At 38.5% G+C, this 21,959-nt stretch overlaps 1 long non-coding RNA gene across 2 annotated transcripts in view; it reads left to right on the plus strand.

Annotated features, from left to right (window-relative positions):
* Positions 1-20,237, plus strand: part of LOC134819348 (uncharacterized) — a 58,794-nt gene extending 38,557 nt beyond the window's left edge. The window contains exons 2-3 of one of the 2 annotated variants that reach the window (XR_010160745.1): positions 16,830-16,972; positions 19,434-20,237. This is a non-coding gene — a long non-coding RNA (uncharacterized LOC134819348). Of the gene's footprint in view, positions 1-16,801; positions 16,973-19,433 lie in introns of those variants that run through there. The other variant, XR_010160744.1, reaches the window with a different exon arrangement.
* Positions 20,238-21,959: the final 1,722 nt, after the last annotated feature.

The raw sequence follows: 21,959 nt of genomic DNA on the forward strand, positions 1-21,959 counted from the left end.
CAACAGGACGCGTGTCCCATCAAACTCTTACTCCTTCTAACTGTCTCAACTTCCCCAAATCAAAACTGGTTTTCTCACTGGCATGGGACGACGACCTTGGCCATGGGCTGTTAAAAACAGCAATGGGTTCAGCAAGGAGTATTTTGCTTGCAAAAGTGGACTTTGTATTGAGTTTGATAAAGTTTGCAACTTAGAAGATGACTGCAACGATCAATCCGACGAGGAGAACTGTATAAACAATTTCAAGTGTGAATCAGGCGAGTTTATTCCTCTTTCCAAGAAGTGTGACGGAATATTCGACTGCTACGGCTACTCTGACGAGTGTAACACTGAGTGTTACAACCAAGTAAAAATGTTCAATCACTCTTCACTACTTGTAGTTGCGTGGGTTTTTGGGATAACCGCCATTTTCTTGAACGTATTCACTCTGATAAACGGGTTGAGGGAGTACCCGAAACTAACAAAAGAGACTGCTCTGATAAACAGTGTTTTGTCTTGATGATTACAGTAGGTGACTTGCTGCAGGGGAGTCTTCCTGCTCCTCTTGGCAGTAGTGGATACCTTCTTTAACACCACCACCCTGCATCACACAATTTGAATGGACCACAAGTAAACTATGCACCGGCTTGGGAATTCTCTCCACAATCGGCTCTTTAGTGTCTCTCTACTCAATGACGATCCTCAGTATCATCCGTGCTTCAACCATTGATCCCTTGTTGGCACCCGCGGACGGTTTGGTCTAGGAAAAAGAAAGTCTACCTAGCTACTACAGTGATAATAGTGCTTTTAAGCGCCTTTCTCTTCGCTATATTTCCAGAAATCACATTGGAGGACTAGTTTGGTTCAAAATCTCACTACAATGACAATCCTCTTTTTGTGGGAGCTCCAAATAAGAAAAAGCACATACAAATCTTGGAAGCATACTATGGGAGATCATCAATGCATGCAGATATGCCTTGGGAGACTATTACGAACCTTGTGAAGGTCATGTTTGAGAATGATCATGTTGTGGGATCAAACGTTGGTTTTTACGGTGAAAATGGATTTTGTTTGTTCAGCTACTTTGTCAGAGAGACTACTCCCTACCGATGGTTCTCAATTACAGTCCTCTCTACAAATCTGTTCTGTGGTGCTGATAATCGATGGTGCTACATCATGGTTAACATACTTGCTACCAGAATTCAGGTGCTGCTGCTGGCTACAGGGGCTTCAGAGGCTGCCAAAAGAAACCGAAACGCCAGAGGAAAATCACCATAATAGTCATGACAGATGTCTTGACGTGGCTGCCATTTATCATGGTGTGCGTTATTAACTACACAGAGTTGATCGATACCTCAAACTGGTATTCTGTGTTCTGCATATTCTTCCTCCCGATCAATTCAATCATTAACCCAATTGGGGATCTATGATGAGACAGTGTATGATTTCGGTAAACTCATTCTTAACAAGATCAAGCAAACTTTTCAGTATGATTATCTGAGTTGCTTTATAACAACTCAAGAAACGAAGCAGGAAGAGACGGAAATGAACCAAATAGAGAGAACAGGGGCAGAAATGAAGAGCGAAGGCGGTCAAAATGGAGAAGAAATAGAGGAATCTCGATAGACTCTACTTATTGCTTTTGTTACTTTTGTTACTACAGATTTTGTTACTTTTCACAAAAGTTCTAATTTATCAAAAAACAGCTATTTTAATTCCAATCCCGAGGAAAACTGAACTTTAAACCGATATCTTCGGGGAGGTTGTGACTCAGACTGAACTGGCTGTGCACTCTTTTGCAATTATTGGTTGTTCCATATAGCTTTAACTGGTTAGCGATAAATAATCACACTGATATGGGTAAAATAACTGATACTTTACTGTCACCAAGATGTAAATCAGATCGAACGAGAAATTAGATCGAACCAGTTCGATCTAGGAATTAGATCGAACGCTGGCGCGAGATACATATACAAATACATTGAAAGCCGCGCCGCGCGTTCGATCTAATTCCTAGATCGAACTGGTTCGATTTAATTTCTCGTTCGATCTGATTTACATCTTGGTGACAGTAATGGATAAAACTTGAATCCCGCAGTGTAGTAACTCTATAACTCTAACTGTATAACTATAAACGCAACGATCGGTTAAACTGTATTATCGATATCTTGGATTGCTCAGACATACAGTCCAATAAAATTAAAGAAAGAACACGAATTGTACTGTAGGCAAAAGTATCAAACTGTTAGTCCCAATTTATAAACATTACTTTTAATTATAGGCTAGCACACAAAATGTCACATGGCTACTTATTCGACCCCGCTGTCAGTCGAGCAGAGGCTTTCGTTCTTCGATGTTCTTATCTTTCTTCATGTCTCTGATTTTCCAGCAGTAGATGAAGGAAAAGATGGACTGAAACGAGGGAGCGTAATGGTTCAATTTAAAATTATGTGAATTATTCTCTCAATTAGAAACGATTTTTATCAAAAATAAAAACTAGCCGCAGAACTTGTATAACTCATGTTTAACTAAAAACTGTAATTTTACCTGCGCAATAAAAATAAATCCTAATTCTCCGGTGGACTCTTCAAACGGGATGTAAAGAGCGCCAAGTGGGAAACAAGAACAGTACACAGAGACTTCACATAGCCATGTGCCTACGCGTACTGCGGTCGCGCGCTACTGCAAGCGAGAGGGCTCTGGTTAGAGCAACACAGAGACTATCGTGTTGGATGCTGAGATGGACATCTCCCCTCCATTCCTCAACTGAAATATCTCAGTCTCATATCCTTATTAACTCAGCTCTGTCACTACACTAAATAAATTAAAATTGAAGTTAACAGTAAGATATTGTTTTATGTTGGATGATGATTAATCACTCTACACTTGACTGTCACGTGACTTTTTTAACCGGTTCTCTAGCTGGTTCTGAACGACTTTTCGAAACCCTAACCCTCTAATCTGATCTTGTAGCGCGATGCGTTACTGTGCCGCGCCGCGCACTTAATAAGGCTTCTCACAGCTAGATCGGCGAGATGCGCTATTGTGCCGCGCCGAGCTGCCATGAATTGACATCGTCAATTAAATCTGATCCCAATCCTAACCCTAACCCAATCCTTAACAAAAAATATGCTAAAACCCTAACCCTAACGAGAAATTAGACTAACTTCCTTATACGGTCATATCACGTGATCGATACAGTTTTTTGCCAATATCTCGTCAGGAGAGCATTTTAACCCTATGTCATGGGGGCAGATTCGGAATCAGCGTCCGAAAATACATCGATTGGAAGTTGGTTACAACCATCAGGGGCCCTTTTAGAACAATCTCGAAGATCGACTGTAGAGTGATTTAGCACGCTCGTTTTATGTTCGCTAAAGATCAGATTCGCATAGTTTGCACTTCGACATGATTTATGATTATTGGTTAACGTCGTCATGGTGACTGTTGCTATGGTTACTAGAATATATTTTACCTTGTAAACTTCAAACATGATGAGCAGTATGGTGGCCGAGGAGGCTCATTTTTAAAAATAAAATAAAAAACCATACTCACGTGGCCGAGGAGGCTCATTCGGCCGAGGAGGATCATTTTTAAAAATGACCCTGCTCGGCCATGGCCGAGGAGTATCAAACAATATGACGGAAAAATGAGTCTCCTCGGCCATGGCCGAGGATTATCAAACAATATGACGGTGGCCGAGGAGGGCTCATTTAAAAAATAAAATATAAAACCATACTCACGTGGCCGGAGGAGGCGTCATTCGGCCGAGGAGATCATTTTCTCTTCTCTCTCTCTCGTCTCGTCTCTCTCTCTCTCTCTCTCTTTCCTCTCTCTCTCTTTCTCTCTCTCTCTCTCTCTTCTCCCTCTCTCTCATCTCTTCTCTCTCTCCTCTCTCTCATCTCTCTCTCTCTCTCTCTGTGTCTTTCTCTCTCTTTATCTCTTCCTCTCTCTCTCTCTCTCTCTCTCTCGTCTCTCGCTCTCTCTCTCTCTCTCCTCTTCTCTCTCTCTCTCTCGCTCTCTCTCTCTCTCTCTCTCTCTCCTCTCTCTCATCTCGTCTCTCTCTCCTCTCCTCTCTCTCTCTCTCCTCTCTCATCTCTCCTCTCTCTCTCTCTCTCTCTCTCTCTCTCTCCTCTCTCTCTCTCTCATCTCAGCTCTCTCTCTCTCTTTCTTCGCTCTCTCTCTCTCTTCTCTCTCTCTCTCTCGTCCCTCTCTCTCTCTCTCTCCTCTCTCTCTCTCTCTCTCTCTCGTCTCGCTCTCTCTCTCTCTCTCTCTCTCTCTCTCTCTCTCTCTCTCTCCTCTGTGTCTTTCTCTCTCTTTATCTCTCTTCTCCTCTCTCTCTCTCTCTCCTCTCCTCGGTCTCTTCTCTCTCTCTCTCTCTCTCTCTCTCGGCTCTCGCTCTCTCTCTCTCTCTCCTCCTCTCTCTCTCTCTCTCTCTCTCTTCTCTCTCGTCTCCTCTCTCATCTCTCTCTCTCTATCCTCTCTCTCTCTCTCTCTCTCTCACTCCTCTCTCTCTCTCTCTCTCTCTCTCTCTCTCTCTCTCTCCCTCTCTCTCTCTCAGGATCATTTTTAAAAAATGATCCTGCTCGCCATGGCCGAGCAGTAATCAAACAATATGACGGGAAAAATGAGCCTCCTCGCCAGGCCGAGCAGTATCAAAAAAATGAGCCTCCTCGGCCATGGCCGAGCAGTATCAAAAAAATGAGCCTCCTCGGCCATGGCCGAGGAGTATCAAACAATATGACGGGAAAATGAGCCTCCTCGGCCATGGCCGAGCAGGGTCAAAAAAATGAGCCTCCTCGGCCATGGCCGAGGAGTATCAAACAATATGACGGGAAAATGAGTCTCCTCGGCCATGGCCGAGCAGTATCAAACAATATGACGGGAAAATGAGCCTCCTCGGCCATGGACGAGCAGTATCAAAACATCGCGCGCGCAATGCGCGTCTTTTACTTCTTAACAATGTCACGCACAGCGGCTTACGTAAACAACAAGACAGCGTGGACTAACTAAGTTTGCATAATCAATATTTCGACTCGAATTATAGAACGGACATGTCATTGTCATCATCTTTATACTTGAAATCTTTTTTACAAAATGAAACACAGATGTAAAATAATGAATTTATAAGAGCATTATCCGAGAACCCTTAAACACTGCAATGAAACTCCGCTGAAAAATCCGTTAAGTAGGTGAGAATTTACCTACCATCGGAAAGTTCCAAAATCTGTAGCTAAATTCAAAACGTTTACAATCATACACTCCTTGCACCTTGAGATACGGAGATTGAACAGCGAGACGGAAAATAAACGATGAGACAGATATTGAACACTAGGAGTTGGACGGACATTAAATACAAAGAGAACTATTTAACACGAGATAGAGATTGAAAACTGAAAGACAGATATTAAACACTGCACAGTGAGACGGACAGTCAATACGCAGGGAAACACTGGGACGGTCATCAAACATTGAGGGAGACGGAGAATCGAGAGAGTTAACACTGAGTGACATAAACACTGATGTGCATGATTGTTGAACTACTCAAACTCTTTCCCCATTCAAAACATCAAATAACAAATGCTGTCAGTAGCAGATTGAAAAATAACATTGCATTACTTTAAGATTAAAATTATAACCATTCTGAGCTGCGAAAGTAGCATTTGAAAGTGAATTTCAATCCTCCAACAAACTTTAGTAAAATACACGATGTCATATGTTTCAAAAGATTGTTATATTTTAATCTACCCTTGCTTATTTAATTAACCTCGTGCTATTTGCTAAAGAGAGAATAGCATTAGCAGATCTAGTTCACGTCTTCATATTTTCATTCAAGTCTGCGTGATGTAATTCGATGAAGCCACAAATCTCACAGAGCTACAGAATTCAGTGATCGTCTACAACACCAATAAAACCTGAAAAAAATGGAAGTTATGATATACATTTTAGAAACTCCATTGCAACATATTGCAATAGATCATCTAATCCGGGGTATAGTATGATGTGAAATTTGAAAAGTATTTAATATAAAAGCAAATTGTTTATCTCGTTAGGAAAATTTATCACGGAACTCAGAAAAGAACTTTCCTCTGCCACTACACGAAGGCCAACGCAGTAAAATTTAATGCTAAAGATATCTTTCTTCAAGATGCACTCTAAAATTTGGATCAGAATAATAAACAATGAACCTTATGCCAAATTATTAGACGGAGATCGTCTACTGATATTTCTCCGGAGTTTGCAGTTCCACGACCAGAGACCATCTACGGTAATTTTGTTGATTCTGTATGAATTAATCTCCGAGAAATTTTTGGAGAGCTTCATCTCCGTCTAATACAGTAGACGGAGCCGGAGAATCATCTCCGGAGATGATCTACGGGAAATGGACCTCCGTCTAATAATTTGGCATAATATCCGGCCATGGAACTGGGGGGTAAACTGTTTTGGAAATATCTGTAAATTTTGAAAATGTTTTATTATAAATGATGGCAACGTTTCGACTAAGACGTTGCCACCTCGACAGTCTGTCTATTGTGTAATCAATTTTACCTAAGTTAAGTCAGAATTCACACACCATCTGTACCTCAAATAGTCCACTGGCAAAATCATTTTCTACAGAACCCATATACTGTGGAATGGACTCTTTTAATTACAGGTAAGACAGATTGTGTCTGAATTGTTATCTTTCATTCAGAGACCGTGTAGATTATATAATATATATTAAGTAACTGCACTTACACAATTTTCTGGAATCATTGCAGTTGTGTGATAAGTTCATGTTTTAACTCTTAAGTAGTGTTCATGGTGATCATATTTTTGGATCCCAAAACTTGGGAAGCACTCAACACACCAGGCTGAAGCAAAACTTTCCCCATTTCACCGTACGAGGTAAGATGATCTAAAAGTATGTACTCAGCTTACAACTTTACTCGTGGGACGAGACGTCGTGACTTGAGCCCCGAAAATTATTGAAATTATATACAGTTAGTTATAAGTATGCATACATAAATATGATACCAAACAATGTACAATGTGGTTTGGCCATTGCTATATATTTAAAATAAAATAAATCTGCCATATAATTATAAAAAATTTAAAAAATAAACCTGAAGAAAGGAGATGGAGAGTACTGAGTAGTTTCACAAACATACATAGAATTAATTAAATGTTAGACAGAATAAATGCAAGCTTGTATCATTTTATTTTATTTCTCTAGCTCCCAATACCCGTATTTTAGCCGTTCAATCTACTTTTAGTCATCATAACTGTCATTTATTTAACTTTCTTCCTATTGATCGATAATTTTTTTCATGACTTTTACAGCTTTACTCACTCCCGCATATTGTCATTCATCAGATCACTGTATAATAATGTGAACGTCTTTAACTAGAATTCCTCCTTCAGAAAATCAGAACTTGAGGTGCTGAAAAGATAAAGAAAACAAGGAAATCAAAGTCGGGGCCAAACACAATGAACAGTACAGCATTGTAGAGTAAAAAATAAACTCTTTTAAAATTGTGCCCTACAGATCAGTACAATTAGTTGCACTGAACAGGTGGTATACAGTCCACTACAATTTAATAAAATGTCCACTGAAATCAGGAGCACAATAGCACCAGCTCAAGCTTGTTGACAACTTCTATACAATCATCATTGCTAAAAGTCGCCTAGGAATTCATAAAGCTGCAACATGCAGCCAACAATACAGCATGGACCTCAAGTGATTATGACACCGCTGTTGATTAAAAATAACCTCCATCAACAAAAATGAGTAACCAGAGTAAGTATCGCAAAACATTCAAACAGAAATTGCCATTAAACTTTAGAACTACCAACAACTATTTACAGAATAAATGTTAGAAAAAAGGATAAAAAGTTATTCAAAAAGTACAACTTGTATGGTGACCTTTATTAAGAGGGAACTGCATTGTTATTAATATTAGATATAAATCCACGATCTACATAAGCACTATTACACTCAGGTACTAGCATAAATTAATGATTTTCTTAGTGAATAAATAGATACATTTACAGTATACGTTAAATTTCGGTTATTCACAAATCACAGGCCGTTAGATTCATTGTCTCCTAGAGTCCTAGTGTAATGTGTAGTGTTTAGCGTGTAAGGCGTAGTGTTTAGTGTCAAATGTGGATGTGTAGTGTTTTGTGTCTCACAGCAACAAATACAAGCGATCATTAATTGTTGGATTTATACGATTATGATCTCAACTTTAATAATCTTAATCATTTAATCAAAACTTGGTTCAGTCTGCTCAGTAATATAAAATACTAGCAATAAATCAGTGTTTCAAAGTTGGTTGAAACTGTGGAGGAAAAGCTTGAAGGTATACGATTAAAAATAACTATTATAACTAACCAGGTTACAAGTTAGACAGTCAGTATGTTGCAGACTGCAGAGGTTGAGAGGTACATTAATCAGTCACAGTGTGAACTAAAGCATCTGGCTTTGGTCTGACTTCGTTTTCACCGCACTTAGATCGTTGCACTGCTTCAAATCATCTCCTAAACAGTTAAAAGCTAAAGCAGTTTAAACGAATAGTAACGCAAAATGTTTTTATTAAGAATGGACCACATTAAAATCAATAAATCTTCGGCTGCAACTTCAAATTGCTACATCAATCAAAATGGATACTTGAAGAGCCATAAAATGATGACATTATACAATAGACATTTTACAATATTATTCCCATTATACATTGAAAAAACTACACAGGGAATTTAAACATAAATTTCGAGATACAATTCGAAAGGTTCAAATATCCAGACAAGATATAATTATAATAATACTGTTAGGTATCTGTGTGTGCACACAAAAATTCTTAACGACCTACTGACATTAAGCTAGTTTTTTATTGAAGAGTGAAAAATGTTAAACAGTATATATAATATATATACAATAAATTAAATCAAGTGATGCAATTGGCAGAGCACAATCGTTAATCCTGAGCAATAGATATCGTCTATCCTTCGTAGCTCTTCTCCTCAGGTATCAGGTTGAAGGAGACATTGGATATAGGGGCGGTCCATGCCTTCTTTAGCTTTCCATGTACACCTCTAACTGCTACTAGCACACTCCTCTTTAGTCTTTATATCCATGCTCAGGCGTGTCCTGATGTTACACATCACCTGGCTGTAGTCTTCCTTGGTCTTGGTGGCTATCAACACAGCAAGTTTCCTTATAAAACACTTGGCCTCAAGCTCATGTGCCATTCCTCCTGTAGTGGTAAATACAGGGAGGACAAAAATGACCCTTTCTTCAATTATTGTAGCACACTGTTCATGCATACTGGTTCTTTTTCTCATTCTCGTGCAGAGTGTAGAGCTGTGGCATGGTCTTTCCTTGATATGTAGGCGATTTAGGATTGAAAATACGCATGTCAAAGAAAGTCCTCTCAAATTTGCTCCATACTCCTCTTGCTGATATATCGAGCCTAGCCTTATATCAGCATTGTTGCCCTTTTGTTGGAAGTTGGCTGATTCTATAGGTGTTAACAGGGGCTAAATCCTCAGCTCACATCCTTGGTCACCAGCCTAAGGTATTCAGCAACAGAGTCTCTCACGTTGTTATGACGGTAGTTCTTACAGTTGAGGATATGATTGTGATCATTATTGGCTCCATAATCACAGATTCTTCAAGGGGTGTTAGGGATGTCCCAACCATACCAGAGATGAACAGCATCTCTGAAGTCTTGCTCGCTATATAAGCATACCCTAGCTGTTGAATGGGGAGACATGTTAGCCAAGCTCCTGACCCATGTTCTTGTACCAGTTGCAGTGACTCCCTAGTATTCTCATCCACTTCACTCATTATCTCAGCAAGCTCCTTCTTCAAGTGTAATTCTTTGACTAACTTGAGGCTGTTCACTCTGCCCTTTATCTTAATTTTATCCAACTTCATCAGGAATGTTTCCTGGTCATAGATGAGGTCAACCAGCTCCTCTGTTATATTGAGTGACGTCTGGTATTCCTTTTCCGCGATCTCTACTGGCTTAACAATACCAACCACCCCTCATCTTACAGGTAGCGCAGACATTCTCCTGCGCAGGTCAGTCACATTCCTACCAATAATTGCCGGAATGAACTTTTCTCTTGTACACTTCTCCAATGGGATGAAGAGGTATTAATAGTGTTTTGGATGGTGCGCATCACAAAGGTCCACCGATGACAGAGGGCTTTGGTATACGATGATAGGGCTGCCTGAAGTTCATCAAGAGCAATTTCTGACAACTCTTCTACATCCTTCACCCATTTTTCTACTTTATTTTTTTGCATACGTCTCTCTAGCCTCCTCTCCACCTATCACTGTTCCCAGATGATGCTCCCCATCGCATGTGATCTCTATACCAGTATCTCCAAATAAAAACATGGCTGCTGGTAGTAGCGATTTTTCTTTTAGGCCCTTTAGGATAAGAATAGTCTTCACTTTCAAAATGCGCGCCGAGTTGAACTCGTTGACAGTCAAATGTTTTTGGTTTTACTAGAATCACATGTTAAAATAGCACTTAAGGACTTAATATAATGTCTTAAGGCCAGGAAATCTTACTGGCAGCTGGCAGTGGCCTAAGTACGGGCCTGTTGCGCGATGTGTTATTGTGCTGCGCCGCGCACTCAATTATGCTTCTCACTAGTGACTAGATCGTGGCAAGATGCGCTACTGTGCCTCGCCGAGCTGCGATGAATTTGCATCGTCAATTAAGCACGTACAGCTGTGTAGTAAAAACAGTTTAGTAAGCTGCCTGCGTGCAAATTTTGACCGTAACGGTTTTTTGCCCATAACTCTCCAGGGAAGCATTTTTACCCTACGTCATGGGGGGTGATTCGGAATCAGCGTCCAAAAAGACACCGATTCAGATCAATATCACACCCAAAGGGCCTTTTCACAAGAATTTTCTTAAAATTTGGGCGAGCGATTTAGTAGGAGCGGTATTATATAGTATGCAGATCGGCGAGATGCGAAGGATTGACATCGTGAATCAACATCGGTTACCGAAAGTTTAAGGTTTACCCATTGATACTCTTAAAATACTTGCTTCAAATATTAAGTCTATAATAAGAACGTCGACAAGACAGCAGTGAACAGCAGTTATCAGCTAGCAGTAATATAGTTGATACTAGCTTCACATAACCATGTTGCATGTGCTAACTGCGAATTTCGCGCAATGCAAATAAAAGGCTTTGGATAAAGCAATTGATCAGCTGTACGTGCTTAATTGACGATGTAAATTCATCGCAGCTCGGCGAGGTACAGTAGCGCATCTTGCCACGATCTAGTCACTAGTGAGAAGCATAATTGAGTGCGCGGCGCAGCACAATAACACATCGCGCAACAGGCCCGTACTTAGGCCACTGCCAGCTGCCAGTAAGATTTCCTGGTCTTAAGACATTATATTAAGTCCTTAAGTGCTATTTTAACATGTGATTCTAGTAAAACCAAAAACATTTGACTGTCAACGAGTTCAACTCGGCGCGCATTTTGATTTTGATAGGTTATTAATATATTATATCAAATTGTTATTAAATTATTATAATAATTATTAAATTATAACATATAATTATTTATATATTATAACCTATAACAATATTTTCGAAATTCATTTCTGTACGACTAATTTCTAATAACGACTAATTTAAATGCATCAAATATAATTCTGGCAAAATAATTAATTCTTAATGAAACCAAATTTTAGGTGCGCCGCGCATATTTTAGAAAATTTACACCGTAGTATGAAAATCGAGCGCTAAAGCAAATACTGCCATATTTTCACAAGAATACTTTAGTAATTTTTTAGTGTTATCGTTGCATTTCAAACCTCCTTTATTCACTTTATTAGGTTATCTTTTCGACGATTAATTTGATTACTATCTATGTTTTCTCGTATTGTCATTGATATGGAGTACACATTGATGAAGGAATAAGGGACAGTCTAAATAGGAAAGATTTTAGAAGAGTCTTAAAAGATTCCAAAGATTGAGCCAATGATATGTGGCCTGGTAACAGGAAGTCCTTTGTACATCTTAGGAGCCACTACAGAGAAGTTACCCACACCAAACTTTGATAATCGGTAATGTAATACAGAATCGTGGATTATACCCGATAACTACTGGCCTGTAACAGCCGGCTACTAGCTTACAATTGATGCAAGCTTGGTGTGTGGATGACTCTGCAGCAGCAGGTTCTCTGAAGAAACTCGGGCTGTTGTAGGATTTACTCAGTTTGAACGGTCCTAAGTTAGGCTACTTCCCCAAAAAAGTGAAGACTATTCTTATCCTAAAGGGCCTAAAAGAAAAATCGCTACTACCAGCAGCCATGTTTTTATTTTGATTGAAATAAATTTTCGTGCACATACAGAATGAATGGTTAATAATTTAATATATATGTAGACCAAGGTCTGTGCACGGGATGCTTCCTGGAAGAATCCAGTTCTTTTAGCGGGGCACCCTACCTAAAGCCAAATTGAGATATAATAATCATATTCCTAAGAAATAATCAGAAATCGAATACCAATCAAATAATATGATATACATGAGTAGTAACCATATTTACTATGCAAAATGCCCCAACCACATAGTGTAAATTTATATAGAATTCAAATTCCATATCATCATTAAACCTCAATACCTAGTCAATATAATAGCCCAAGCAAAATTAAATAACTTCTTATATACCTTACTGTCATACTACAAATTAATTAAACATTTGAAATCTGTTGACCAGAGAATAAATTTCTAAGCCTAATGCAAGTGAAATAATTTAGATGCAATAATGAATGCCTAATGTGAGTATCATTTGTCAATGTCCTTGTAAAAAAGTCTGTACAAGAGATATGAGTAACTAATATAGAAGAAAAAACAGGAAGTTGTCGTCTGTTGTAAAATAAATAAAATATCTAGAATATAAATTAGAATATAAAATAACATTCAGTCAATGTGTCGTCAATAAACTGTACAATTATCAAATGTTAAAACTGGGTGATACAGTCACCAAAAAAAATACTAAGTATGATAAGTTAATAAATTAAATGTGGTCTATAAAACTACCACTAAGTATAATAGGTCAATAAATTAAAAGTGGTTTATAAAACTACCACTGTGGGAACCCCTTCTCCAGTTAAAACATGTCAGTCATGTGCAAAATCAATCAGAATGGTAAGGTGGTAAAAAAGGGAATATCTTTTCGATACGTCAATTATATATGCCTCAGATTTAAAAGAATTAGAAGTTACTTAGTTATCGTCGACTATGATTGCAGTGTAAAATTTGTCATATGAATTGTCGACGGTATAATTAGGGTCTGTTGTTATAGATGATAGTAGCTGTTTCTTATACGAATCACTAAAGCTTTTAACATCGGGCAGATTTCGTAGATCTGTTGGAACATTATTCCAACATTTTGCCCCCAAGTATTGAAAGTTTTTATGTGATGTTGATCTATTGACATAAAGGTTGCAGCTTTCGCCGCTCCTACTACCTCCTGATATGTAACTAAATTTGTTCACAAAGTTTGTAGGACAATTGTCATGGATGATTCTAAACATATAATTTGACAGATGGAGTTGTCGTCTAAGATGGAGTGGTAACCATTTCATGTCTCTATAAACATTAAGGCTGCTCTCTGTTTTTGGAACGTTGAGAGCTATTTTGGCTACCTTTTTGTACAGAGTGTCAAGTTCAGCAAGTTTTGTCTTGCCAGCTCTACAATAGATCGTGTCTAAATAATCGAATTGTGGCAACATGAGTGCATTGGCAAACATTTTCCTATATTTAATGGGTAGCAGTGCTTTACTTCTATACATGGCACCGATTCTCTTCATGACCTTCCTAATAATATAATCTACATGGCTTTTGAAGTTTAATTTACTATCTAAAATGAGGCCAAGATATTTTGTCTCTTTGCACTCCTTGATTGTGAAAGTTACCTCATTACAATCAATGGTTATTTCATCATGTTGGTCAACAGAATCAAACAATAGGAATTCAGTCTTCTTTTCATTGAGTGATAATTTATTAACACTGAGCCATTTAAAGATTGTCATAAGTTCTATTTTCATGTTTATAAATGTGCTTCTGCAGGTTTGATCAAAGAATAGTGCACCATCATCTGCAAATAGAAAGGGCTTAGATAGGTTACAGGCATAAATGATGTCATTTATGAAGATACTAAATAATATAGGCCCAATGATGCTTCCTTGTGGTACACCACTCAGAACTTCTAAAAATGAGCTTAGATTGCCATTGATCCTAGTGCATTGATATCTACAAGATAAGAAGTTCTTAAACCAGGTTAAAGCAATGCCACCAATTCCATAATATGCCAATTTTTGAAGCAATATTTCATGATTCACTGTGTCAAAGGCCTTCTTAAGATCAAGAAAGATGATTCCTGGTTTATAAGACTTAGATTTACTCATATATATTTCGTCCATCAGATCGTACATCAGATAAGTTGTGGAGTGATTTTTCCGAAAGCCATATTGATGCCGGATGAAAAGTTTGTTCTCTTCCATGTAATCAGTGAGTTGCTTGCCGACAAAGTATTCTATAAGTTTTCCTACAAGTGGAAGGATGGATATTGGCCTGTAATTATTAGGATCATCTTTCATTCCTGCCTTATGGATGGGAGTTACTCTAGCTTTTTTACAAAGGGTTGGTACAACACCTGTATTAAGGCTCAGATTGACAATGTGGGTCAGTGGCTCAACTATGTGTGGTACAGCTTGCTTAAGTAAAAATAGAGGCACATTGTCATATGAGGCCTTGTCATTCTTGAGCGTTTCGACATACATTAGGATATCAGTTTCATTTATTTCTTGGAATCTATCAAATGAGATATTAGAAGTTCTAGGAGGTAAAAAATCAGTAAAACTAACTCTTTCAATATTGGGGGCCTGATTTTGTAATCTTGATCCAACATTTGCAAAATGAAAGTTAAATAGCTCAGGATCATTCTCATTGATAGTTTGACAATTAGTTGTACCAGGGAGATACTGGTATAGAGATCACATGCGATGGGGAGCATCATCTGGGAACAGTGATAGGTGGAGAGGAGGCTAGAAAGACGTATGCAAAAAAATAAAGTAGAAAAATGGGTGAAGGATGTAGAAGAGTTGTCAGAAATTGCTCTTGATGAACTTCAGGCAGCCCTATCATCGTATACCAAAGCCCTCTGTCATCGGTGGACCTTTGTGATGCGCACCATCCAAAACACTATTAATACCTCTTCATCCCATTGGAGAAGTGTACAAGAGAAAAGTTCATTCCGGCAATTATTGGTAGGAATGTGACTGACCTGCGCAGGAGAATGTCTGCGCTACCTGTAAGATGAGGGGTGGTTGGTATTGTTAAGCCAGTAGAGATCGCGGAAAAGGAATACCAGACGTCACTCAATATAACAGAGGAGCTGGTTGACCTCATCTATGACCAGGAAACATTCCTGATGAAGTTGGATAAAATTAAGATAAAGGGCAGAGTGAACAGCCTCAAGTTAGTTAAAGAATTACACTTGAAGAAGGAGCTTGCTGAGATAATGAGTGAAGTGGATGAGAATACTAGGGAGTCACTGCAACTGGTACAAGAACATGGGTCAGGAGCTTGGCTAACATGTCTCCCCATTCAACAGCTAGGGTATGCTTATATAGCGAGCAAGACTTCAGAGATGCTGTTCATCTCTGGTATGGTTGGGACATCCCTAACACCCCAAGAATCTGTGATTATGGAGCCAAGAATGATCACAATCATATCCTCAACTGTAAGAACTACCGTCATAACAACGTGAGAGACTCTGTTGCTGAATACCTTAGGCTGGTGACCAAGGATGTGAGCTGAGGATTTAGCCCCTGTTAACACCTATAGAATCAGCCAACTTCCAACAAAAGGGCAACAATGCTGATATAAGGCTAGGCTCGATATATCAGCAAGAGGAGTATGGAGCACATTTGAGAGGACTTTCTTTGACATGCGTATTTTCAATCCTAAATCGCCTACATATCAAGGAAAGACCATGCCACAGCTCTACACTCTGCACGAGAATGAGAAAAAGAACCAGTATGCATGAACAGTGTGCTACAATAATTGAAGAAAGGGTCATTTTTGTCCTCCCTGTATTTACCACTACAGGAGGAATGGCACCTGAGCTTGAGGCCAAGTGTTTTATAAGGAAACTTGCTGTGTTGATAGCCACCAAGACCAAGGAAGACTACAGCCAGGTGATGTGTAACATCAGGACACGCCTGAGCATGGATATAAAGACTAAAGAGGAGTGTGCTAGTAGCAGTTAGAGGTGTACATGGAAAGCTAAAGAAGGCATGGACCGCCCCTATATCCAATGTCTCCTTCAACCTGATACCTGAGGAGAAGAGCTACGAAGGATAGACGATATCTATTGCTCAGGATTAACGATTGTGCTCTGCCAATTGCATCACTTGATTTAATTTATTGTATATATATTATATATACTGTTTAACATTTTTCACTCTTCAATAAAAAACTAGCTTAATGTCAGTAGGTCGTTAAGAATTTTTGTGTGCACACACAGATACCTAACAGTATTATTATAATTATATCTTGTCTGGATATTTGAACCTTTCGAATTGTATCTCGAAATTTATGTTTAAATTCCCTGTGTAGTTTTTTCAATGTATAATGGGAATAATATTGTAAAATGTCTATTGTATAATGTCATCATTTTATGGCTCTTCAAGTATCCATTTTGATTGATGTAGCAATTTGAAGTTGCAGCCGAAGATTTATTGATTTTAATGTGGTCCATTCTTAATAAAAACATTTTGCGTTACTATTCGTTTAAACTGCTTTAGCTTTTAACTGTTTAGGAGATGATTTGAAGCAGTGCAACGATCTAAGTGCGGTGAAAACGAAGTCAGACCAAAGCCAGATGCTTTAGTTCACACTGTGACTGATTAATGTACCTCTCAACCTCTGCAGTCTGCAACATACTGACTGTCTTACTTGTAACCTGGTTAGTTATAATAGTTATTTTTAATCGTATACCTTCAAGCTTTTCCTCCACAGTTTCAACCAACTTTGAAACACTGATTTATTGCTAGTATTTTATATTACTGAGCAGACTGAACCAAGTTTTGATTAAATGATTAAGATTATTAAAGTTGAGATCATAATCGTATAAATCCAACAATTAATGATCGCTTGTATTTGTTGCTGTGAGACACAAAACACTACACATCCACATTTGACACTAAACACTACGCCTTACACGCTAAACACTACACATTACACTAGGACTCTAGGAGACAATGAATCTAACGGCCTGTGATTTGTGAATAACCGAAATTTAACGTATACTGTAAATGTATCTATTTATTCACTAAGAAAATCATTAATTTATGCTAGTACCTGAGTGTAATAGTGCTTATGTAGATCGTGGATTTATATCTAATATTAATAACAATGCAGTTCCCTCTTAATAAAGGTCACCATACAAGTTGTACTTTTTGAATAACTTTTTATCCTTTTTTCTAACATTTATTCTGTAAATAGTTGTTGGTAGTTCTAAAGTTTAATGGCAATTTCTGTTTGAATGTTTTGCGATACTTACTCTGGTTACTCATTTTTGTTGATGGAGGTTATTTTTAATCAACAGCTGTGTCATAATCACTTGAGGTCCATGCTGTATTGTTGGCTGCATGTTGCAGCTTTATGAATTCCTAGGCGACTTTTAGCAATGATGATTGTATAGAAGTTGTCAACAAGCTTGAGCTGGTGCTATTGTGCTCCTGATTTCAGTGGACATTTTATTAAATTGTAGTGGACTGTATACCACCTGTTCAGTGCAACTAATTGTACTGATCTGTAGGGCACAATTTTAAAAGAGTTTATTTTTTACTCTACAATGCTGTACTGTTCATTGTGTTTGGCCCCGACTTTGATTTCCTTGTTTTCTTTATCTTTTCAGCACCTCAAGTTCTGATTTTCTGAAGGAGGAATTCTAGTTAAAGACGTTCACATTATTATACAGTGATCTGATGAATGACAATATGCGGGAGTGAGTAAAGCTGTAAAAGTCATGAAAAAATTATCGATCAATAGGAAGAAAGTTAAATAAATGACAGTTATGATGACTAAAAGTAGATTGAACGGCTAAAATACGGGTATTGGGAGCTAGAGAAATAAAATAAAATGATACAAGCTTGCATTTATTCTGTCTAACATTTAATTAATTCTATGTATGTTTGTGAAACTACTCAGTACTCTCCATCTCCTTTCTTCAGGTTTATTTTTTAAATTTTTTATAATTATATGGCAGATTTATTTTATTTTAAATATATAGCAATGGCCAAACCACATTGTACATTGTTTGGTATCATATTTATGTATGCATACTTATAACTAACTGTATATAATTTCAATAATTTTCGGGGCTCAAGTCACGACGTCTCGTCCCACGAGTAAAGTTGTAAGCTGAGTACATACTTTTAGATCATCTTACCTCGTACGGTGAAATGGGGAAAGTTTTGCTTCAGCCTGGTGTGTTGAGTGCTTCCCAAGTTTTGGGATCCAAAAATATGATCACCATGAACACTACTTAAGAGTTAAAACATGAACTTATCACACAACTGCAATGATTCCAGAAAATTGTATAAGTGCAGTTACTTAATATATATTATATAATCTACACGGTCTCTGAATGAAAGATAACAATTCAGACACAATCTGTCTTACCTGTAATTAAAAGAGTCCATTCCACAGTATATGGGTTCTGTAGAAAATGATTTTGCCAGTGGACTATTTGAGGTACAGATGGTGTGTGAATTCTGACTTAACTTAGGTAAAATTGATTACACAATAGACAGACTGTCGAGGTGGCAACGTCTTAGTCGAAACGTTGCCATCATTTATAATAAAACATTTTCAAAATTTACAGATATTTCCAAAACAGTTTACCCCCCAGTTCCATGGCCGGATATTATGCCAAATTATTAGACGGAGGTCCATTTCCCGTAGATCATCTCCGGAGATGATTCTCCGGCTCCGTCTACTGTATTAGACGGAGATGAAGCTCTCCGAGAATTTCTCGGAGATTAATTCATACAGAATCAACAAAATTACCGTAGATGGTCTCTGGTCGTGGAACTGCAAACTCCGGAGAAATATCAGTAGACGATCTCCGTCTAATAATTTGGCATAAGGTTCATTGTTTATTATTCTGATCCAAATTTTAGAGTGCATCTTGAAGAAAGATATCTTTAGCATTAAATTTTACTGCGTTGGCCTTCGTGTAGTGGCAGAGGAAAGTTCTTTTCTGAGTTCCGTGATAAATTTTCCTAACGAGATAAACAATTTGCTTTTATATTAAATACTTTTCAAATTTCACATCATACTATACCCCGGATTAGATGATCTATTGCAATATGTTGCAATGGAGTTTCTAAAATGTATATCATAACTTCCATTTTTTTCAGGTTTTATTGGTGTTGTAGACGATCACTGAATTCTGTAGCTCTGTGAGATTTGTGGCTTCATCGAATTACATCACGCAGACTTGAATGAAAATATGAAGACGTGAACTAGATCTGCTAATGCTATTCTCTCTTTAGCAAATAGCACGAGGTTAATTAAATAAGCAAGGGTAGATTAAAATATAACAATCTTTTGAAACATATGACATCGTGTATTTTACTAAAGTTTGTTGGAGGATTGAAATTCACTTTCAAATGCTACTTTCGCAGCTCAGAATGGTTATAATTTTAATCTTAAAGTAATGCAATGTTATTTTTCAATCTGCTACTGACAGCATTTGTTATTTGATGTTTTGAATGGGGAAAGAGTTTGAGTAGTTCAACAATCATGCACATCAGTGTTTATGTCACTCAGTGTTAACTCTCTCGATTCTCCGTCTCCCTCAATGTTTGATGACCGTCCCAGTGTTTCCCTGCGTATTGACTGTCCGTCTCACTGTGCAGTGTTTAATATCTGTCTTTCAGTTTTCAATCTCTATCTCGTGTTAAATAGTTCTCTTTGTATTTAATGTCCGTCCAACTCCTAGTGTTCAATATCTGTCTCATCGTTTATTTTCCGTCTCGCTGTTCAATCTCCGTATCTCAAGGTGCAAGGAGTGTATGATTGTAAACGTTTTGGATTTAGCTACAGATTTTGGAACTTTCCGATGGTAGGTAAATTCTCACCTACTTAACGGATTTTTCAGCGGAGTTTCATTGCAGTGTTTAAGGGTTCTCGGATAATGCTCTTATAAATTCATTATTTTACATCTGTGTTTCATTTTGTAAAAAAGATTTCAAGTATAAAGATGATGACAATGACATGTCCGTTCTATAATTCGAGTCGAAATATTGATTATGCAAACTTAGTTAGTCCACGCTGTCTTGTTGTTTACGTAAGCCGCTGTGCGTGACATTGTTAAGAAGTAAAAGACGCGCATTGCGCGCGCGATGTTTTGATACTGCTCGTCCATGGCCGAGGAGGCTCATTTTCCCGTCATATTGTTTGATACTGCTCGGCCATGGCCGAGGAGACTCATTTTCCCGTCATATTGTTTGATACTCCTCGGCCATGGCCGAGGAGGCTCATTTTTTTGATACTGCTCGGCCATGGCCGAGGAGGCTCATTTTCCCGTCATATTGTTTGATACTCCTCGGCCATGGCCGAGGAGGCTCATTTTTTTGATACTGCTCGGCCATGGCCGAGGAGGCTCATTTTCCCGTCATATTGTTTGATACTCCTCGGCCATGGCCGAGGAGGCTCATTTTTTTGATACTGCTCGGCCATGGCCGAGGAGGCTCATTTTCCCGTCATATTGTTTGATACTGCTCGGCCATGGCCGAGGAGACTCATTTTCCCGTCATATTGTTTGATACTCCTCGGCCATGGCCGAGCAGGATCATTTTTTAAAAATGATCCTGAGAGAGAGAGAGAGGGAGAGAGAGAGAGAGAGAGAGAGAGAGAGAGAGAGAGAGAGAGAGAGAGAGAGAGAGAGAGAGAGAGAGAGAGAGAGAGAGAGAGAGAGAGAGAGAGAGAGAGAGAGAGAGAGAGAGAGAGAGAGAGAGAGAGAGAGAGAGAGAGAGAGAGAGAGAGAGAGAGAGAGAGAGAGAGAGAGGAAGAGAAAAGAGAGAGAGAGAGAGAAAATGATCCTCCTCGGCCGAATGAGCCTCCTCGGCCACGTGAGTATGGTTTTTATTTTATTTTTTAAAATGAGCCTCCTCGGCCACCGTCATATTGTTTGATACTCCTCAGCCAGGCCATGGCCGAGGAGACTCATTTTTCCGTCATATTGTTTGATACTCCTCGGCCATGGCCGAGCAGGGTCATTTTTTTAAAATGATCCTCCTCGGCCGAATGAGCCTCCTCGGCCACGTGAGTATGGTTTTTTATTTTATTTTTAAAAATGAGCCTCCTCGGCCACCATAGAGCAGTATTGGAGTGCATCCCATTGGTACAAAGAATCCCAACAGAGCCAGCACCAACATAACCTGCATTTCAGATGTTGCTACCTGAGGGAAAGTTGAAGTTCATGATATTGATAAGTGAAAAGACATGTACTCTTCAATTTATTAATATCACAATGCTGGCAAGCATGACCGTGCCTTTTCACTTTTATATTCACAATACTATTTACCCCCTTTATTATTTACCCCCTTTACTATTTACCCCCTTTATAATTTACCCCCTTAACTTTTAGCCCCTTTACTAATTACTATTTACCCCCTTAACTATTTACCCCCTTTGGCTTTACTATTTACATTTTACCCCCTTTATTATTTATACCCCCTTTACTATTTACCCCCTTTACTATTTACTTGACCATTGTTAATGATCTGGCCCGGCGCGCGCTACTTCGTAGCACTTGCCATCGAGAAGAAAGCGGCGCGCGCTACTTCGAAGAAATTTAGACGAGTAACATCCGTCAAAGTAACATCCGTCAACTATTTACCTTTGACGGATGTTACTCGTCTAAATTTCTTCGAAGTAGC

Source organism: Bolinopsis microptera, chromosome 8 (assembly GCF_026151205.1).
Source record: "Bolinopsis microptera isolate Bmic1 chromosome 8, MBARI_Bmic_1.0, whole genome shotgun sequence".
In the NCBI taxonomy this organism is placed as follows: domain Eukaryota; kingdom Metazoa; phylum Ctenophora; class Tentaculata; order Lobata; family Bolinopsidae; genus Bolinopsis; species Bolinopsis microptera.